General features: G+C 40.1%; 1 pseudogene; it reads right to left on the bottom strand.

The window, feature by feature from the left end:
- Positions 1-3,408: 3,408 nt before the first annotated feature.
- Positions 3,409-4,421, bottom strand: LOC112638903 (annotated as a pseudogene).
- Between the last annotated feature and the right edge of the window lie 3,024 nt (positions 4,422-7,445).

Raw genomic sequence — 7,445 nt, 5'->3', positions numbered from 1 at the left:
GATACCCGCGAATCCACGAAAGTCTCCTGCTGTATTACGACCTTACTAACAGCCTCTGTTACAGCGCTCGGTCTCTCTTGCGCACAGATAATCGACATTAATGATTTTGCCTTTTCAAATATTTCCTCCTCCTTCTCATCTGCCGTCAATATTATGTGCGAGCTAGAATCTGTTCCTTCGCTTTTAGCTTCGGAAACGAGATGCACTCTTTCCGTCAATGCGTCAGAGATCCTTGCAATCTCATCGAGAATAAAGTCCGCGTGCCGCCTCTCTTCGCAAGCTTTCATGAAAGCATCGAGGTTTGTTTCCGAACTGAATTCTCTGTTCGTGATATCGCTTTGAGTCCTGGCACCAGTGCATTGCGAATCGCAGCCACGCTCCGAAACGATGTCATCCATGTATTTCGTTGCGTAGTCCATATGTCGAAGAGATCCAAAGTCCTTTACGATACTTGAAAGATTTTCGTGCCATGTTTTATCGGAGTCTTCGCCGAATTGCGTAGTAGATGTAATCGTCCCGATTATTCTTTGCTTGATTCTATCGATCTTTATATCATGTTCAATCGCGTTACATGGTATGCATGTAGGAATTTCTTCAGGTTTACATGATGTGCTGGTATTTAAGTCCCTTAAAATAAAGTCTATTTGTTTGTTCTTCATCATTTGCACCGTGGAATGTATTAAATCGTCCAATATCTTGTGAAAGCGCTTTTGATTTTCTGATCGATTGATCTTTGACAAGTTTTGCTGCATTTGATCAGTTGCGTTTGGAAAATTGCAATAAAGAAAATAATCTGCTTGTGTAATATGATCCGTTTCAGATCCAACGATTTCATTTCGATTATTTGCCATATTTTCGGCATTTAATATATTTATTTGATTTGTACGATAATGTTAAAATGATATAAAATATAGCAATATATATTCTCGTTAATATTACTAATATTGATTATACTCAATTGAATATGTCAATAGTTAATATTAAATACGCTAAATTGCAATTTCGCTTTAAGCCGAATAAGGAAATTATTTTGGATGTGAATTTGAATTTCGTAATTTTCAGGTGAGGTTATTCATAATTAACTTATTTGTTTATATTGCTATTAATAATTAAATTTTCAATTTAGATAGCAATTTTGATAGCAATGTACGCGCGAACACACATACATTGATGTATTAAATACATTTTCGGCGGTGCACATGACTAAATGTATGAAAAATATCAACATATATATATATGGATAAAAACGTGGATAAAATGGTTGTACTAGAATTTAAAATATCTGAAGTTGCGAATTTTTCTCGATATCCGAAATTTATTAAGTTCGATTTATATCGAAAATCTGACAAACGCAAGTTTTAATATATCGCTATTTTTAAAAAAATTTCGCGTACTTTACGACTCTAGATGTATTAATTTACAAAAGATATTCTATTGAAAAAAATTCTTCGAGTATAAATCATGGAGGGATTTCGATATCTGATTTTCGTTTCGCAAGATAATCGTTTAAGTCAGACGTTTCTGGATATTCGGCGACTAATGCATCCTCTAAAGTGATCGAGTGATTCGACCGTTTTATTTCGTAACAATCTCGTTTATCGCACACGAAACATTGCACGATCTTTGACGTGGTCGCATTCGTAGCTAGAGGCGATCCGTCCAAATAGCGAAATACATCTATCCCCGTGAAAGTGATGTTGCTGAACGATGTTTGAGTCTCTACTTCTTTTCTATCCAAAATGTCATGATCCGATTCCGATTCTAACGTTATGCTCATTAACACTCTTTTCTTCATTTCGCCGCTGACGAGGAATTCCGATAAAATCTTCGCAACGATCGCGTCGGGTGTTTGCAATCGAACGTTTATGTTGTTCCGCCTTTTATTGCTTTCTCGAACGGTTTGCACAGTAGATGGCTCTATTTGCGTAATCTTCATTTCGCTATCGTGAATAGTAACACTCGATGGCTCTTTTCTTCTGACGTTCCTCCTCCGCTTAAACGGCGCTTTAATTTTATTATCGACAATCGGTCGCCTCCTCCAGAATTTCATCGTCGTCGTGCAGAATGGTCTCGAACCGGGATTCTTTCGTGATTTTCCGGATAATACAAGCGGTGTCCCCCACTTGGAAGTCGACGCTATCGGCTCGTCCGGGTTGTTTTCCGAATGAACCGTAGAATCTGTCGAAAGTACTCGCGTTGCGTGCGCGATTTCCGCAATCTCCGACAAGTTTCTTTCGGTTCCCGCGCCGTCTTTTACACACTTGGAATTCTCGTACGCTTCCATTTTCTTGCAAGATCTCATTTGCTCAGACATTTTCTTTTGTCTGTTACCTTCAAGAACTGATACACTGGATTGGAGTTCACGATGTGGCGGATTACTACGAGAGACATCCGACACGTCTGCGCGAATCGTCTGGCGATCAGTAGTTACAGACGATTCGTGACAGACATCCACGTGCTGGGAATTTTGATTTTCGACGCGACGTCCGCGCGATTCTTGAATTCTGCTACAGCACGAGCACTTCTTCGAGATGCAATTTCGATGATATTTAACGGATCTCGATTCTTCGTAAATACGTCGTATAGATTTTTGTTTATCTTCAGTGTTCCCTGCAGAATTCCGGCCGTCGTCGCTACCACCCCTGTTGCGAAATCCTAGATGCGCAGAGTCTTCAAGATACGTAAAGGATTCACTCAAACGAAATTGAGGATATACATTTTCATCGTGGCTGTACATCTCATTTCGTGGTAGAAATTCAACGACGTCCCGATATCTATTAGGCTCGTGTTCTAGATGAGCAATTATTATTATTATTTCCATATCAAAAGCGAGAAATTTATATACATATATATTTGTATACATCGGAAACAAGGGAATATTTTATGTGATATTGAATATTACACAGGCATTGAATATTACATTCGTATCTAAATGCAAATTTTCGTGTGCAATGGCTAATGTAAAATTTGAATATAAATAATATTCTCTTTGTCTCACTTCTTCTCTTCAATGTGTAAATTCGAAAATTTCCAAAAAGAGAGAAAATTACTAAAAAAATCATATATAATAAAATAAAATGTTAATATATTACGGGCATAACATAATTTTGCAGGCATTTAAATTTATATATAAAATTAAGAATTTTGCTTTCATTTTTCGCCCTAATATTTGTCCGAAATAAAAAAAATACATTTTTGCTATCGTGCAATATTTATAGCCCATATTCGGCCGCAGGTATGAAAAGATGAAAGGAAAATCAATAACCCGACAAAATTGAAAAGCGGTGTTTTTGGAAAAAACGAGTGCTCCGTTGTTGCATCGTCTCCATAAAAAAAGCAACACGTTCTTAAAAAAATATTACATATATTTTGTAAGTAAAAAGCGGAATGTTGACTGTTAAATATAAGCTATGAATTTCGATGGTTCAGTGCAACAGGTAGATATGTGCGGATTGATCACTATTAATCATACCTCTGTAAAATACACAAGATTTTTCAGTCTTCTCTTTTTTGACGTTTTCATGCACTTGCTCTCGCATTTTGTAGCGAGAGGATATAACGGCTCGTGGATTTTGTCGCATCGATGCTTCCGCATCATCGCGATATTCGTTCGTGTCTCCGATCTCGCGTTCTCGACGCACCTCCGATTCTCTTTCATTCTTCGAACGTGTAAAATTTTTATCACGTATTTCTTCGCATATTTCGGCGCACGAGTTTTCGACAAGACTCGCGTCAGTCACTTGGAAGAGATTTCTCTCCGAACGTTCCAATTTAGATGCGTCTCTCGCTGCACGGCCGACGCTCGTCGCGGCGAGCTTTACGACGTTCTTGCAGGCGTCGTGCACTTGCGACCAAATCTTGCCCATCTGTAAACTCGTCCAAGGAGAGTAATCGCGCGTCTCGCGACGTTTGCCGTCGACGTTTGTATTGCCGCTCCTCGTTTGTGACCTGCGAAACATTTGCGAAACTTTGCTATGTAGAGCGTTTCTCGCGTTTTGCATTATACAGAATGTCGCAGATCTAACATGCGTCTTTCTCTCCCGATTTGAAAGAAAAGTCAATTCCAAATCGACCGAAAAATCCAACAAATAGAGGAATGCAACAGATCTACAATTCGCACATAGCACAAAATTTGGAACGAAGAAAGATCGTTGTCAAACAAATATTTATGTTACAATGTGTTAGTTTAATTTGTAGAACGAATGAGAACGTATTTGAATTTGAGAAAGTTGTTTGGTGTGAAAAAAATAATAAAAAGTATTACGTAAAGAAGTAATCGGGATAGGCCTCTTATATATAAAATAGCTTTCATAAAATAATGTAAAAGAGAGAAATGAGTGATAGGAAAATTTGGATTCTCTTAATCGGGAATAGATGCGCCAAAGTCAAAAGCAGTCCGAGACTAACGTTGCTTCGCCCATTTGCAGAATCTCGCGTTTCCTTATCTCCGCGCTTTCGCGCAATTGGACACGAATTGCCTCATCCAATTTATATCTGTTAGATATAGCTGACGTTAGATAAAGAAAGGTAGGGGGAGACGAAGAGAAAAAAGCAATACAATCCCTTTATCGCGCGGCCATATCTCATTCAAATCGACTCTCACCTGGAATCACGTTCCTCTTCGCAATCTACGCTCGCGCGCGTCCCGGCGTCTACGGTCGCGATTCTTCTCTTCCATTTGTAATCCAATTGTTGGACGTCAGTTTCAATGGAGCCTTGCTTCCACCCTAAATCCATTCCGCGGGATCGGTCGGAACGCGACGATTCCGCGACAACGCATCGGCTTTCGCAGCGTTCGATAGGGTCATCTCCCCTCGCGTCCCACGTATCGACGGTTTTCAACGAATCGGATTTATTCGGACGCTCGTCGTCCCTCGATACCAGCGTTGTCGTCGTCGCCGTCGCCGTCGTTCGCTGCCCGCATTTCCCAGGACGCTTATCAATCTCGCGTCGCGACGGTGCGTCGACGGTGCGCGAATCGCGAAGATCGACGATGCTTTCGCTAGGCTCCGCGAGCACGCTTGCCCTTGACGCTATGCATTTCCGGATCGTACTCGTCGAGGTCCCTCGTTCTCCGTCGCAATTCGCGCATCGATCCTGGTTGCGACTTGGTGAATATCCATTCGTTGAGAATTCAGGCGTGATATTCGTCGATTCGTATCGCTCGGCCTCCTCCCTTTGATGCCTCTTCGGAAGAGCGGAATTTTTGAACGTTCCTGCCGTTCGCATCGGCGCCAGAGGGCAACAGTCCCGTTGCATATTTATGTCGACATAGTACTCGCTCGAGTCATGGAAACATCGACATTCCCCCGCGTGTATACATTCGGGATGAAAGCATTCGGCGATCCAATCAGCTCGCATCTCCGCATTGAAATCGGAACCGGCCGCGTTGTAATTCTCTCGATCACAGATGTGATATTCTTGACGCTTGTCGTTAAAAATTGAACAGCAATGATTCGCGGTATATTTCCTCGCGCCGACACACGTTTGTCCCGTATTCAACACCTGACAGCGTGCGTTATCAATATCAATCATCGCACTGTTACCACTCTCGTGATAGCGTTTCGAATCAAGAATATCGTCGGGCGTACAAGACAATTGTACTAAATTATCTTCTACGTGTAATCCTCTTTTATTTAATGTATTTTTTAATTGGTTCGGTATATTAATAGTTGCAGTGACGTCTGGACGTGATTTGTTATTCATTAATTTATTTTCACGATTTTTGCATTTGCGTTTTACAGATTTCCCGGCTTTTTTTATTTTATCGCAATTCCCGGTACAAAAAACGGCCAGCGCAGAACTGTCGATCATTTTATTTATCGTTTTTTTTTTCAAACTATGATTTTGCATTAAAGGTCGCAGGTATCTCCTGAAAAAATTGGGATCTGTGAGACTTTGAAAGCATTTACAAAATTTTTTTGTATAACGTTTTTTTGTTACATTTAACAAAAAATTCATACTTCGATACTGTAATCAACTTTGGTTTAGAGACTAGATTATCCATGGAAATAATGTTGATTGTAATGCCACTATGGGAGTTATCGTAAATATCCTTGCTAAGATCTATGATAATTCCTTTAGGCATTTTGCGACACGGTTTTCTCTTACGACTCGATTTGCATCGAGATTTATCTTCGTTTCTGAATAAAGTACCATCATTCTTGACCGTTTCCTTGTGAGATTCGTTTCGTACCTCATTGCCGTAAGATACGCACGTTTCAGCGCGGTAATCGTTCGCCAGCTCATCAATCTTCCCTTGATCCAATTCAACGGCGCATATTTCATTCGAAGAACCGTCTCCATAATTTTTATCCAGTAACTCGACTTGGCTCTGTTGCGAAAATATGAAATCGTGAGCGTTGTATCCCGCCGCGTTGGGATACAAAAGCGGGCTATTTTCGTGTTTGCGATTTTCGTTTCCACCTTGCGGCGTCTCTGCCACTAGCTCGGCCATCGAGATTTCCGATCGAACGAACCGCTCGGCATAACGGCTGCAAAATCGACACACAAGCGGATTATTAATGCATACGTTTATCTCGAATCGTTGCACGATAATCAGACGGTTGGACGATCACACAACGACAATTATCCGCAAAGTTTCGGTATCATGGGGTAAAAACAATGCGTGGATGAGTAATGACTCTTAAATGGCGAATCGTAATGAAGGGGGAAAGTGCGAAATCGCGGGATCGTGTTATATAACGGAATAATTTGCACTTAAAACAGTAATTATCATGCGCGTCCGCGCATTATATGCACGCTGGCATACATTACCGTTGCATTACACCATGAAATTATATCGTTCCCTCTTACGTTGGCGCGGTGAATCGAATCTCGAGTGCGACATTGAAATGCAAATTGACCGGATTGGAATGCGCACTGGTAAATTTTGAATTTAGCGAGGTTAATTGCCGCGGTCGTGCGGTTCTGATGCCGAAAGTTTGGTTACTTGGTGTCGCACTACACAGAAACAACCGAGTGTGACTGCGGTTGATGCATGACGCGAACGTTATTCTTGTTGATATATAATACAACGTATTTCCCCAACTCCCTTTTTCCTCTTTTTAGCTGCCATCCTGCTGATTCTTTTTTAATTTTACGACGTTACACACGTTATATAAGATTTAAAACGCGACGAATTATTTTCCGAATAGTTTCGCTTTAATTATATATATATATAAATTGCGGAACTGTCCCGAAAATAATTCATCGCGTTTTAAATTTTATATAATGAGTGATTATTATTGCAGAATTCAAGGGAAAATTTAAGAGGACGAGAAATAAAAGAGAGAATTTGAAATTTTAACAAAGATATATATATATTTTTTTTTCTATATATGTACATTTATTAAAATTTCAAATTCGCTTAAATTTTTTTCGTTGAATTCTGCGATAATAATCTTATTCTTCTATAATTGACGCAGCTAATGCGCCCATGCTAA

The sequence above is a fragment of the Camponotus floridanus genome, unplaced genomic scaffold (assembly GCF_003227725.1).
Source record: "Camponotus floridanus strain SB8 unplaced genomic scaffold, Cflo_v7.5 scaffold4, whole genome shotgun sequence".
Taxonomy (NCBI): Eukaryota; Metazoa; Arthropoda; class Insecta; order Hymenoptera; family Formicidae; genus Camponotus; species Camponotus floridanus.
Note: the sequence above shows the minus strand (reverse complement) of the source record. Positions and strands in the feature narration are given on the sequence as shown.